We start from the raw sequence: 15469 nt of genomic DNA, 5'->3' as shown, positions 1-15469 counted from the left end.
CCCTTTGTACTCACCTCCACCACTCCCTTTGTACTCCCCTGCACCGCTCCCTTTGTACTGCCATCAACCGCTCCCTTTGTACTGCCCTCCACCGCTCCCTTTGTACTCACCTCCACCGCTCCCTTTGTACTCCCCACCATAACTCCCTTTGTACTCACCTCCACCACTCCCTTTATACTCCCCTCCACTGCTCCCTTTGTACTCCCCTCCACCGCTACCTTTGTACTCCCCTCCACAACTCCCTTTGTACTCCCCTCCACGGCTACCTTTGTACTCCCCTCCACCACTCCCTTTGTACTCCCCTCCACCGCTACCTTTGTACTCCCCTCCACCACTCCCTTTGTACTCCCCTCCACCACTCCCTTTGTACTCCCCTCCACCACTCCCTTTGTACTCCCCTCCACCACTCCCTTTGTACTCCCCTCCACCACTCCCTTTGTACTCCCCTCCACCACTCCCTTTGTACTCCCCTCCACCACTCCCTTCTTACTCCCCTCCACAACTCCCTTTGTACTCCCCTCCACTGCTCCCTTTGTACTCCCACCACCACTCCCTTCTTACTCCCCTCCACAACTTCCTTTGAAATCCCCTCCACCGCTCCCTTTGTACTGCCCTCCACAACTCCCTTTGTACTCCCCTCCACTGCTCCCTTTGTGCTCACCTCCACCGCTCCCTTTGTACTCCCCTCCACTGCTCACTTTGTACTCCCCTCCACTGCTCCCTTTGTACTCCCACCACCGCTCCCTTTGTACTCCCACCACCGCTCCCTTTGTACTCCCCACCACCACCACTCCCTTTGGACTCCCCTCCACTACTCCCTTTGGACTCCCCTCCACTACTCCCTTTGTACTGCCCACCAACTCTCCCTTTGTACTCTCCTCCACCACTCCCTTTATACTCCCCTCCACCACTCCCTTTGTACTTCCCTCCACAACTCACTTTGTACTCATTGCCACCACTCCCTTTGTACTCCCCTCCACAACTCCCTTTGTTCTCCCCAACATCTCTCCCTTTGTACTCACCTCCACAACTCCCTTTGTACTCACCTCCACAACTCCCTTTGTACTCCCCTCCACCTCTCCCTTTGAACCCCCCTCCACCTCTCCCTTTGTACAGCCTCCACCTCTCCCTTTGTACTCCCCACCACCGCTCCCTTTGTACTCCCCAACACCTCACCCTTTGTACTCCCCTCCACCGCTCCCTTTGTACTCCCCTCCACCACCACTCCCTTTGTACTCCCCTCCACCGCTCCCTTTGTACTCCCCACCACCACCACTCCCTTTATTCTCCCCACCACCACCACTCCCTTTGTTCTCCCCACCACCGCTCCCTTTGTACTCCCCAACACCTCTCCCTTTGTACTCCCCAGCACCTCTCCCTTTGTACTCCCCTCCACCGCTCCCTTTGTACTCCCCTCCACCACTCCCTTTTACTCACCTCCACCACTCCCTTTGGATTCACCTCCACCACTCCCTTTGTACTCCCCTCCACAACTCCCTTTATCCTCCCCTCCACCACTCCCTTTTACTCACCATCACCTCTCTCTTTGTACTCTCCTCCACCACTTCCTTTGTACTCCCCTCCACCGCTCCCTTTGTACTCCCCTCCACCGCTCCCTTTGTACTCCCCTCCACAACTCCCTTCGTACTCTCCTCCACAACTCCCTTTGAACTCACCTCCACAACTCCCATTGTACTCCCCTCCACAACTCCCTTTGTACTCACCTCCACAACTCCCTTTGTACTCCCCTCCACCTCTCCCTTTGTACTCCCCAACACCGCTCCCTTTGTCCTCCCCAACACCGCTCCCTTTGTACTCCCCTCCACAACTCCCTTTGTACTCCCCTCCACCGCTCCCTTTGTACTGCCCTCCACCACTCCCTTTGTACTCACCTCCACCGCTCCCTTTGTACTCACCTCCACAACTCCCTTTATCTCCCCTCCACCGCTCCCTTTGTACTCCCCTCCACCACTCCCTTTGTACTCCCCTCCACCGCTCCCTTTGTACTCCCCTCCACCGCTCCCTTTGTACTGCCCTCCACCACTCCCTTTGTACTCACCTCCACCGCTCCCTTTGTACTCACCTCCACAACTCCCTTTATCTCCCCTCCATCGCTCCCTTTGTACTCCCCTCCACCACTCCCTTTGTACTCCCCTCCACAACTCCCTTTATCTCCCCTCCACCGCTCCCTTTGTACTCCCCTCCACAACTCCCTTTGTACTCCCCTCCACTGCTCCCTTTGTACTCCCACCACCACTTCCTTCCTACTCCCCTCCACAACTTCCTTTGTATTCCCCACCACCGCTCCCTTTGTACTCCCCTCCACAACGCCCTTTGTGCTCACCTCCACCTCTCCGTTTGTACCCTCCCTCACCTCTCCTATTGTCCTCCCCACCACCTCTCCCTTTGGATTCCCCACCACCACCACTCCCTTTGTACTCACCTCCACCACTCCCTTTGTACTGCCCTCCACAACTCCCTTTGTACTCCCCAAAACCTCTCCCTTTGTACTCCCCAACACCTCTCCCTTTGTACTCCCCAACACCTCTCTCGTTGTACTCTCCTCCACCACTCCCTTTGTACTCCCCTCCACAACTCCCTTTGTACTCACCTCCACCGCTCCCTTTGTCCTCCCCAACACCGCTCCCTTTGTCCTCCCCTCCACAACTCCCTTTTTACTCCCCTCCACCGCTCCCTTTGTACTGCCCTCCACCGCTCCCTTTGTACACCCCTTCACCGCTCCCTTTGTACTCACCTCCACCACTCCCTTTGTACTCACCTCCACCGCTCCCTTTGTACTCACCTCCACAACTCCCTTTATCTCCCCTCCACCGCTCCCTTTGTACTCACCTCCACAACTCCCTTTGTACTCCCCTCCACCTCTCCCTTTGTACTCACCTCCACAACTCCCTTTGTACTCCCCACCACCTCTCCCTTTGTACTCCCCACCACCACCACTCCCTTTGTACTCCCCACCACCACCACTCCCTTTCTACTCCCCACCACCACCACTCCCTTTGTACTCCCCTCCACAACTCCCTTTGGACTCCCCTCCACTACTCCCTTTGTACTGCGGAACAACTCTCCCTTTGTACTCTCCTCCACCACTCCCTTTATACTCCCCTCCACCACTACCTTTGTACTCCCCTCCACAACTCCCTTTGTACTCCCCAACATCTCTCCCTTTGTACTCCCCTCCACAACTCCCTTTGTACTCCCCAACATCTCTCCCTTTGTACTCCTCAACACCTCTCCCTTTGTACTCCCCAACACCTCTCTCGTTGTACTCACCTCCACCTCTCCCTTTGTACTCACCTCCACAACTCCCTTTGTACACCCCTCAACCACTCCCTTTGTACTCCCCTCCACCACTCCCTTTGTACTCACCTCCACCTCTCCCTTTGTACTCCCCTCCACAAGTCCCTTTGTACTCACCTCCACCACTCCCTTTGTACTCCCCTCCACCGCTCCCTTTGTACTCTCCTCCACCGCTCCCTTTGTGCTCCCCTTCACCGCTCCCTTTGTACTCACCTCCACCACTCCCTTTGTACTCACCTCCACCGCTCCCTTTATCTCCCCTCCACCGCTCCCTTTGTACTCACCTCCACAACTCCCTTTATCTCCCCTCCACCGCTCCCTTTGTACTCACCTCCACAACTCCCTTTGTACTCCCCTCCACCTCTCCCATTGTACGCCCCACCACCACTCCCTTTGTACTCCCCACCACCACCACTCCCTTTGTACTCCCCTCCACAACTCCCTTTGGACTCCCCTCCACTACTCCCTTTGTACTGCCCACCAACTCTCCATTTGTACTCTCGTCCACCACTCCCTTTATACTCCCCTCCACCACTCCCTTTGTACTTCCCTCCACAACTCACTTTGTACTCATTGCCACCACTCCCTTTGTACTCCCCTCCACAACTCCCTTTGTACTCCCCACCACCGCTCCCTTTGTACTCCCCTCCACAACTCCCTTTGTACGCACCTCCACCACTCCCTTTGTACTCCCCTCCACCACTCCCTTTGTACTCCCCTCCACCACCACTCCCTTTGTACTCCCCTCCACAGCTCCCTTTGTACTCACCTCCACAACTCCCTTTGTACTCCCCAACACCTCTCCCTTTGTACTCTCTTCCACCACTCCCTTTGTACTCCCCTCCACCACTCCCTTTGTACTCACCTCCACAACTCCCTTTGTACTCACCTCCACCTCTCCCTTTGTGCTCCCCTCCACAACTCCCTTTGTACTCACCTCCACCGCTCCCATTGTCCTCCCCAACACCGCTCCCTTTGTATTCCCCTCCACAACTCCCTTTGTACTCCCCTCCACCGCTCCCTTTGTACTGCCCTCCACCGCTCCCTTTGTACACCCCTTCACCGCTCCCTTTGTACTCACCTCCACCACTCCCTTTGTACTCACCTCCACCGCTCCCTTTGTACTCACTTCCACCGCTCCCTTTATCTCCCCTCCACCGCTCCCTTTCTACTCACCTCCACAACTCCCTTTGTACTCACCTCCACCTCTCCCTTTGTACTCACCTCCACCTCTCCCTTTGTACTCACCTCCACCTCTCCCTTTGTACTCACCTCCACCGCTCCCTTTGTACTGCCCTCCACCGCTCCCTTTGTACTCACCTTCACCGGTCCCTTTTTACTCACCTCCACCGCTCCCTTTGTACTCACTTCCACCGCTCCCTTTGTACTCACCTCCACCTCTCCCTTTGTACTCCCCTCCACCGCTCCCTTTGTACTCACCTCCACCGCTCCCTTTGTACTCACCTCCAGCACTCCCTTTGTACTCCCCTGCACCGCTCCCTTTGTACTGCCCTCCACAACTCCCTTTGTACTCACCTCCACCACTCCCTGTGTACTGCCCTCCACTGCTCCCTTTGTACTGCCCTCCACCGCTCCCTGTGTACTCACCTCCACCGCTCCCTTTGTACTCCCCTCCACAACTCCCTTTGTACTCCCCTCCACTGCTCCCTTTGTACTCCCCTCCACTGCTCCCTTTGTACTCCCCTCCACCGCTCCCTTTGTACTCCCCTCCACCACTCCCTTTGTACTCCCCTCCACCACTCCCTTTGTACTCCCCTCCACCACTCCCTTTGTACTCCCCTCCACCACTCCCTTTGTACTCCCCTCCACCACTCCCTTTGTACCCCCCTCCACCACACCCTTTGTACTCCCCCCCACAACTCCCTTTGTCCTCCCCTCCACTGCTCCCTTTGTACTCCCACCACCACTTCCTTCCTACTCCCCTCCACAACTTCCTTTGTATTCCCCTCCACCGCTCCCTTTGTGCTCACCTCCACCTCTCCCATTGTCCTCCCCACCACCTCTCCCTTTGGATTCCCCACCACCACCACTCCCTTTGTACTCACCTCCACCACTCCCTTTGTACTCCCCTCCACCGCTCCCTTTGTACTCCCCTCCACCGCTCCCTTTGTACTCCCCAACACCTCTCCCTTTGTACTCCCCTCCACAACTCCCTTTGTACTCCCCTCCACCGCTCCCTTTGTACTCTCCTCCACCGCTCCCTTTGTGCTCCCCTTCACCGCTCCCTTTGTACTCACCTCCACCACTCCCTTTGTACTCACCTCCACTGCTCCCTTTGTGCTCACCTCCACCTCTCCCATTGTCCTCCCCACCACCTCTCCCTTTGGATTCCCCACCACCACCACTCCCTTTGTACTCACCTCCACCACTCCCTTTGTACTCCCCTCCACCGCTCCCTTTGTACTCCCCTCCACCGCTCCCTTTGTACTCCCCAACACCTCTCCCTTTGTACTCCCCTCCACAACTCCCTTTGTACTCCCCTCCACCGCTCCCTTTGTACTCTCCTCCACCGCTCCCTTTGTGCTCCCCTTCACCGCTCCCTTTGTACTCACCTCCACCACTCCCTTTGTACTCACCTCCACCGCTCCCTTTATCTCCCCTCCACCGCTCCCTTTGTACTCCCCTCCACCGCTCCCTTTGTACTCACCTCCACCGCTCCCTTTGTACTCACCTCCAGCACTCCCTTTGTACTCCCCTGCACCGCTCCCTTTGTACTGCCCTCCACCGCTCCCTTTGTACTGCCCTCCACCGCTCCCTGTGTACTCACCTCCACCGCTCCCTTTGTACTCCCCTCCACAACTCCCTTTGTACTCCCCTCCACTGCTCCCTTTGTACTCCCCTCCACCACACCCTTTGTACTCCCCTCCACCGCTCCCTTTATACTCCCCTCCACCACTCCCTTTGTACTTCCCTCCACAACTCACTTTGTACTCATTGCCACCACTCCCTTTGTACTCCCCTCCACAACTCCCTTTGTACTCCCCACCACCGCTCCCTTTGTACTCCCCTCCACAACTCCCTTTGTACGCACCTCCACCACTCCCTTTGTACTCCCCTCCACCACTCCCTTTGTACTCCCCTCCACCACCACTCCCTTTGTACTCCCCTCCACCGCTCCCTTTGTACTCACCTCCACAACTCCCTTTGTACTCCCCAACACCTCTCCCTTTGTACTCTCCTCCACCACTCCCTTTGTACTCCCCTCCACCACTCCCTTTGTACTCACCTCCACCTCTCCCTTTGTACTCACCTCCACCTCTCCCTTTGTGCTCCCCTCCACAACTCCCTTTGTACTCACCTCCACCGCTCCCTTTGTCCTCCCCAACACCGCTCCCTTTGTACTCCCCTCCACAACTCCCTTTGTACTCCCCTCCACCGCTCCCTTTGTACTGCCCTCCACCGCTCCCTTTGTACACCCCTTCACCGCTCCCTTTGTACTCACCTCCACCACTCCCTTTGTACTCACCTCCACCGCTCCCTTTGTACTCACCTCCACCGCTCCCTTTATCTCCCCTCCACCGCTCCCTTTCTACTCACCTCCACAACTCCCTTTGTACTCCCCTCCACCTTTCCCTTTGTACTCACCTCCACCTCTCCCTTTGTACTCACCTCCACCTCTCCCTTTGAACTCCCCTCCACCGCTCCCTTTGTACTCCCCTCCACCTCTCCCTTTGTACTCACCTCCACCTCTCCCTTTGAACTCCCCTCCATCGCTCCCTTTGTACTCCCCTCCACCGCTCCCTTTGTACTGCCCTCCACCGCTCCCTTTGTACTCACCTCCACCTCTCCCTTTGTACTCACCTCCACCTCTCCCTTTGAACTCCCCTCCATCGCTCCCTTTGTACTCCCCTCCACCGCTCCCTTTGTACTGCCCTCCACCGCTCCCTTTGTACTCACCTCCACCGCTCCCTTTGTACTGCCCTCCACTGCTCCCTTTGTACTCCCCTCCACCGCTCCCTTTGTACTGCCCTACACCGCTCCCTTTGTACTCCCCTCCACCGCTCCCTTTGTACTCACCTCCACCGCTCCCTTTGTACTCCCCTCCACCGCTCCCTTTGTACTCACCTCCACCGGTCCCTTTGTACTCACCTCCACCGCTCCCTTTGTACTCACCTCCACCGCTCCCTTTGTACTCACCTCCACCGCTCCCTTTGTACTCACCTCCACCGCTCCCTTTGTACTCACCTCCACCACTCCCTTTGTACTCCCCTGCACCGCTCCCTTTGTACTGCCCTCCACCGCTCCCTTTGTACTGCCCTCCACCGCTCCCTTTGTACTGCCCTCCACCGCTCCCTTTGTACTCACCTCCACCGCTCCCTTTGTACTCCCCTCCATAACTCCCTTTGTACTCACCTCCACCACTCCCTTTATACTCCCCTCCACCGCTCCCTTTGTACTCCCCTCCACCGCTACCTTTGTACTCCCCTCCACAACTCCCTTTGTACTCCCCTCCACTGCTCCCTTTGTACTCCCCTCCACCACTCCCTTTGTACTCCCCTCCACCACTCCCTTTGTACTCCCCTCCACCACTCCCTTTGTACTCCCCTCCACCACTCCCTTTGTACTCCCCTCCACCACACCCTTTGTACTCCCCTCCACAACTCCCTTTGTACTCCCCTCCACCACTCCCTTTGTACTCCCCTCCACCACTCCCTTTGTACTCCCCTCCACCACACCCTTTGTACTCCCCTCCACAACTCCCTTTGTACTCCCCTCCACTGCTCCCTTTGTACTCCCACCACCACTTCCTTCCTACTCCCCTCCACAACTTCCTTTGTATTCCCCTCCACCGCTCCCTTTGTACTGCCCTCCACAACTCCCTTTGTACTCCCCTCCACTGCTCCCTTTGTGCTCACCTCCACCTCTCCCATTGTCCTCCCCACCACCTCTCCCTTTGGATTCTCCACCACCACCACTCCCTTTGTACTCACCTCCACCACTCCCTTTGTACTCCCCTCCACAACTCCCTTTGTACTCCCCAAAACCTCTCCCTTTGTACTCACCTCCACCTCGCTCTTTGTATTCTCCTCCACCACTTCCTTTGTACTCCCCTCCACCGCTCCCTTTGTACTCACCTGCACAACTCCCTTTGTACTCACCTCCACCGCTCCCTTTGTACTCTCCTCCACCGCTCCCTTTGTACTCACCTCCACCGCTCCCTTTGTACTCTCCTCCACCGCTCCCTTTGTACTCCCCTCCACTGCTCCCTTTGTACTCCCCACCACCGCTCCCTTTGTACTCACCTCCACCGCTCCCTTTGTACTCTCCTCCACCGCTCCCTTTGTACTCCCCTCCACCGCTCCCTTTGTACTCCCCTCCACCGCTCCCTTTGTACTCCCCTCCACCGCTCCCTTTGTACTCCCCTCCACAACTCCCTTTGTACTCCCCTCCTCCACTCCCTTTGTACTCACCTTCACCACTCCCTTTGTACTCCCCTCCACAACTCCCTTTGTACTCCCCTCCACCACTCCCTTTGTACTCTCCACCACCACCACTCCCTTTGTACTCTCCACCACCACCACTCCCTTTGTACTCACCTCCACCTCTCCCTTTGTCTCCCCTCCACCACTCCCTTTGTACTCTCCACCACCACCACTCCCTTTGTACTCATCACCACCACTCCCTTTGTACTCTCCACCTCCACCGCTCCCTTTGTACTCACCTCCACCTCTCCCTTTGTCTCCCCTCCACCACTCCCTTTGTACTCACCTCCACCTGTCCCTTTGTACTCCCCTCCACCACTCCCTTTGTACTCCCCTCCACCACTCCCTTTGTACTCCCCTCGACAACTCCCTTTGTACTCCCCTCCACAACTCCCTTTGTACCCCCCTCCACAACTCCCTTTGTACTCCCCTCCTCAACTCCCTTTGTACTCCCTTCCGCCTCTCCCTTTGTACTCCCCTCCTCAACTCCCTTTGTACTCACCTCCACCTCTCCCTTTGTACTCCCCTCCTCAACTCCCTTTGTACTCACCTCCACCTCTCCCTTTGTACTCCCCTCCACAACTCCCTTTGTACCCCCCTCCACAACTCCCTTTGTACTCCCCTCCTCAACTCCCTTTGTACTCCCTTCCGCCTCTCCCTTTGTACTCCCCTCCTCATCTCCCTTTGTACTCACCTCCACCTCTCCCTTTGTACTCCCCTCCTCAACTCCCTTTGTACTCACCCCCACCTCTCCCTTTGTACTCACCTCCACAACTCCCTTTGTACTCATTGCCACAACTCCCTTTGTACTCCACTCCACAACTCCCTTTGTACTCCCCTCCACAACTCCCTTTGTACTCCCCAGCACCTCTCCCTTTGTACTCATTTCTACCGCTCCCTTTCTACTCACCTCCACCACTCCCTTTGTACTCACCTCCACCACTCCCTTTGTACTCACCTCCACCACTCCCTTTGTACCCCCCTCCACCACTCCCTTTGTACTCCCCTCCACCGCTCCCTTTGTACTCCCCTCCACACCTCCCTTTGTACTCCCCTCCACCGCTCCCTTTGTACTCCCCTCCACCGCTCCCTTTGTACACCCCTCCACTGCTCCCTTTGTACTCACCTCCACCCCTCCCTTTGTACTCTCTTCCACTGCTCCCTTTGTATTCACCTCCACCCCTCCCTTTGTACTCCCCTCCACTGCTCCCTTTGCCCTCCCCTCCACCCCTCCCTTTGTACACCCTCCTCTCCTCTCCCTTTAAAAGCCTGTTCCAGACACCTGCCACAGTCTGAGAGGTGAAAATAAACACCCCTCTGGACCCTTTTGTATTTCTCTTCTCTCACCTTAAACCTATGCCCTTCAGTTCATGGAGAAAAGTAGTTGCCTGTTGACCTTATCTATGCCTGTCATGATTTTATATCTCTATAAGGTCACCCTTCTGTCTCCTCTGCACCAGAGATAATAGCCCAGCCGATCTAACCTTTCCTTACCACACAAACCTTCCAGTCCAGGTAACGTCCTAGTAAATCTTTGCAATACTGTTTCTAGTTTAATAATATCCTTCCTATAGTAGGGTGACCAGAACTGTGCTCGGTCCTCCAAATGTGGCCTCACTAATGTCTTCTACAGCTGCAACAAGACCTCCCAACTCTGATATTCAATGCTCTGACAAAGGGAAGCTAGTATGCTGAAAGCTTTCTTTACTGCCCTGGCTCCCTGTGACTCCAATTTCCAGGAACTATGTTCCTGTACCTCTGGGTCTCTTTGCTCTCTATTACTCTCCAAAGCCCTACATTGTACTGTCAATGTCCTGCCTTGGTTTAACCTACCAACACCTTGCATTTATCGAAATTAAACTCCGTCTGCCAATCCTCAGCCCACTGGCCAAGTTGATCAAGAGTTTGCTGTATTCCCAGATAGCTTTCTTCACTGTCCATTATACCAATAATCTTGCTGTCATCCACAAACTTATTAACCATACTTCCAAACTTTTCATACAAATCATTTGTATAAATGACACACAACAGTGGACCCAACACCAATTCCATGCCACAACACTGGTCACAGGCCTCCAGTCTGTAAATAACCATCTACCACCACCCTCGGTCTTCTACTGCCAAGCCAATCTTATATCCAATTGGCTAGCTCTACCTGGATCCTGTGAGATTTAACCTTCCTCAACAACCAACTTGCAGGCCCTTGTCAAAGGCCTCGCTCAAGTCAAAACAGACAAAATCTACTGCACTGCCTTCATCTACTTTCTTCGCCAAACCTTCAAAACACTCAAGCAAATTTGTGACACATGATTTTCCACACACAAAGCCATGATGACTACTTCAAATGGTTCCTTGTCTCTCCAAATTCCTGTAGTTGCTGTTTCTCACAAACCCTTCTTGCAACTTATCCATTAAATATGTTAGTTTCACTGGTGTGCAGTTTACAGCCTTTCCCTGCAATATTTCTTCAATAATGGTACAATGTTAGCCAGCTTCTGATCTTCAGACAGTTTACCCGTGGATGTCGATGTGAATGTAATTACTTAATTTTGTTGAAGTGATAAAGGAAAGCACAGTGGAAGCTAAGAAAAAGATGTAAAATTGTACAACCTGATTAGTGGTTGGTTGAGAAGAAAGTACTGGATCCCTTTAATGAATTGGCTTGCGTTGGTACTCATGTATGCCAGGAGTAGTAGGTAAAACATTCTAAGAGGTGCAGGAGTAAGTCCACCTTTGATGGTGAGGGATGAGGAAATAACTAATTCGAAGTAATTTCTGAAAAACTGGTAATATGTAGAATTCATGGTGAGAAAAGATGTGTTGCATTTTACAAAGTGAGGTTTGAGTGTCCATGAAAGGTTGTGAAGTGGTGGAAGGAGAACTCAAGAAATTCTCAGTTCCAGAAATACAATTAATCCTTGATAATGATAGAGGTGGTTTGTAGATGGGAGTGATTCCGACTGTATTTGCAAAGCCAGTGGAAAATCAGGCAACTGATGTATTGCAGGAGGTATATCCTGGATATTTTTCTGACTATCTGATAATGAGGTCACAAAACCACAGGCTGAAGCAGGAGGTGAAATCAAATAATAAAGATAGGGAAGGTGAAGTTCAATTATCAAAGACTACATTTGACCAAAGGAGGAGAATGTCGATATTTTCAATTCAGACAAAGTATTTAAACTGCAACAGAAAAAGGAAAACTAAAGCAGGTCTATGGTGGCACGGTGGCTCAGTGGTTAGCACTGCTGCCTCACAGCGCCAGGGTCCCAGGTTCAATTCCAACCTCGGGCAACTGTCTGTGTGGAGTTTGCACATTGTCTGCGTGGGCCCCCCTCCGGGTGCTCTGATTTCTTCCCACAGCCCAAAGATGTGCAGGCCAGGTGAATGGTCCATTCGTTAGGGTAATGGGTCTGGGTGGGTACTCTTTGGAGGGTTGGTGTGGACTTGCTGGGTCAAAGGGCCTGTTTCCACACTGTAGGGAATCTAATCTAATCAAAAAGTATGCTTAAAAAAAATCTGAGCGCATCCTGGAATATTACTATCTTAAAAATAAAGTCTTAATGAGGAAATGGAGACCAACATATACTCGCATGGAAAAGAAATGGGCAGAGGTTCATCAACTTTCTTACCGGTGGGTTATAGAAAGGAGGTGTTGGAGGTAATACATGCATGGCATTCCAACCAGAACTCTATCAACAAACATGTCAAGTTAGACCCCATCTATCATCCCTGGAGAAAGGGAACAGGAAGTGACTTCACCACAGGAAATAACATCACCACAGGAAATGACATCACCAACCCAAAGAACCCAAACATTTAACAGAAAGCAGGAAGTTTCAGCATTGTTTTGCCCGAGGCCCAATGAGGATGTTACCTAGTACGGTAACGAAACGTCTGGAAATGAACCTTCCAGCTCAGTGAGCAAACTTACATCCAAAACCTCAACCTGAGCTACAAATCTTCTCAAAACCCACTAAGCAGTGTGTACTATATACAAGATGTACGGAAGATATTCATCAAAGATCATTCGACAGCAGCTTCCATGCTTATAAAGCAATTTGATGCTCATGGTCCTAAATAAGAGATTCTGCTGACACTGGAGAAAGAGGCTAGTCTTGTGTCACATAGGAGTTTTCAGGAGTACAGGACCAGAGGGATCTGTGTGTTTCTGTGTACAGATCACTGAAAGTGGCAGGCCAGTGGAAAGCATTGTCAGTCAGGCATAACAGTACTCCCGGCTTCATTAGCAGGGGCATAGAATGCATGGAGAAAGTGAGGACTGCTGATGCTGGAGATCAGAGCTGAAAATGTGTTGCTGGAAAAGCGCAGCAGGTCAGACAGCATCCAAGGAGCAGGAGAATCGACGTTTTGGGCATGAGCCCTTCTTCAGGAAATGCATAGAATGCATGAACAAGGAGGTGATGTTGAGCTGATACAAGAAACTTATCAGAATTTCAGCTGGAGTACTGTCTACAGTTACTACGTTATAGGGAAAATATGAACACTTTGGAGAGAGCACAGGAGCAATTTACAAGAATGAGTGAGGGATGGGAATGTCAATGATGAGGATGGACCAAAGACATTGAGACTGTTCACCTTGGACAGAAAGTGGCTGAAGGGAGAATTCATCATGGTTTTCCAAATAAGGAGTTCACTCAATGGGGAGAGGTTGTTCCCATTGGAAAAAGGCACAGGAAGAAGAGGGAAGGAATTGAAAGTGATCAGCAAAATAATGAAGGATGAAATGAGGAACAGAACAGCTCTCTGTGTGTTGTCACAGTTTGGAATGCACTGCCATTTTCAATTAAGGCATTAAAAAGGGCATTGGGTGAATATTGGGGAAAGAGAAAGGAAGGTGCATGGTTAGGGAGAAAAAAACACTGATGATTGGCACTCGATAATGATATGCATTTAATGGGATAGTCCCAACATGATGATTTGAATGGCCTCCTGCAGTGCCGCAAGCTGCACAAATTCTGTGATTCTGCAAAGATCAAGTCAATGTCGGTGTGAGATGAAGAGCGTTGATGTTAAACAAAACAACGGGTTACTAAAAGGACCTGGTGCTACGCCTGGAGAGTCAGACCTCATAGAGTCATAGATGTATATGCCATGGAAACAGACACTTTATTCCCACTCATCCATGCTGAACCGATATATTGAATTAATCTTGTCCTGTTTACCAACATTTGGCCCATATCTTTCTAAAATCTTGTCCCCATTCAGGTGTCTTTTAACTGTCGTAATTGTCCCAGCCTTCACCAGTTTATCTTGCAGCTCATTCCATACAGCACCCACTGTGTGAAAACATTTATCTCAGGGTCCCGTTTAAACACTTCCCCTCTCACTTTAAACCTACGCCCTTTACATAGAACATAGAACATACAGCGCAGTACAGGCCCTTCGGTCCTCGATATTGCACCGCCCTGTCATACTAATCTGAAGCCCATCCCACCTACACTATTCCATGTATGTCCATATGCCTGTCCAATGACGACTTAAATGCACTTAAACTTGGCGAATCTACTACTTTTGCAGGCAAAGCATTCCATACCCTTACTCCTCTCTGAGTAAAGAAACTACCTCTGACGTCTGTCTTATACCTATCTCCCCTCACTTTAAAGTTGTGTCCCCTCATGTTTGCCGTCCCCATACTTGGAAAAAGGCTCTCCCTGTCCACCCTATCTAACCATCTGATTATCTTGTATGTCTCTATTAAGTCACCTCTCAACCTTCTTCTCTCTAATGAGAACAGCCTCAAGGCCCTGAGCCTTTCCTTGTCAGACATTCCTTCCATATCAGGCAACATCCTAGTAAATCTCCTCTGCACCCTTTCCAAAGCTTCCACATCCTTCTTATAATGCGGTGACCAGAACTGTACACAATACTCCAAGTGGCCATATCAAAGCTTTGTATAGCTGCAGCATAACCGCCTGGTTCCGGAACTCAATCCCTCTATTAATAAAGGCCAAAACACTGTATGCCTTCTTAACAACCCTGTCAATCTAGGTGGCAATTTTCAAGGATCTGTGTACCTGAACACAGAGATCTCTCTGCTCATCTACACTACCAAGAATCTTACCATTAGCCCAGTACTTTGCATTCTGATTACTCCAGCCAAAGTGAATCACCTCACACTTGTCCACATTAAACTCCATTTGCCACCTCTCAGCCCAGCTCTGCATCCTATCTATGTCTCTCTGCAACCTACTACATCCTTCATCACTATCCACAACTCCACCGACCTTAGTGTCATCCGCAAATTTACTAACCCACCTTTCTACACCCTCATCCAGGTCATTTATAAAAATGACGAACAGCAGTGGACCCAAAACCGACCCTTGCGGTACGCCGCTAGTAACTGGACACCAAGATGAACATGTTCCATCAACTACAACCCTCTGTTTTCTTTCAGCAAGCCAAAAACTGATCCAAACTGCTACGTCTCCCACAATTCCATTCCTCCGCATTTTGTATAATAGCCTATTGTGGGGAACCTTATCGAACGCCTTGCTGAAATCCATATACACCACATCAACCGGTTTACTCTCATCTACCTGTTTGGTCACTTTGTCAAAAAACTCAATAAGATTCGTTTGGCACGACCTACCCTTCACAAAACCATGCTGACTGTCCCTGATCAGATTATTCTTTTATAGATGGTTATAAATCCTATCTCTTATAACCTTTTCCAACACTTTACC

This window comes from Chiloscyllium plagiosum, unplaced genomic scaffold (genome assembly GCF_037043375.1).
Source record: "Chiloscyllium plagiosum isolate Xiang-an unplaced genomic scaffold, Cpla_swu_hap1 HiC_scaffold_23, whole genome shotgun sequence".
NCBI lineage: Eukaryota > Metazoa > Chordata > Chondrichthyes > Orectolobiformes > Hemiscylliidae > Chiloscyllium > Chiloscyllium plagiosum.
Note: the sequence above shows the minus strand (reverse complement) of the source record.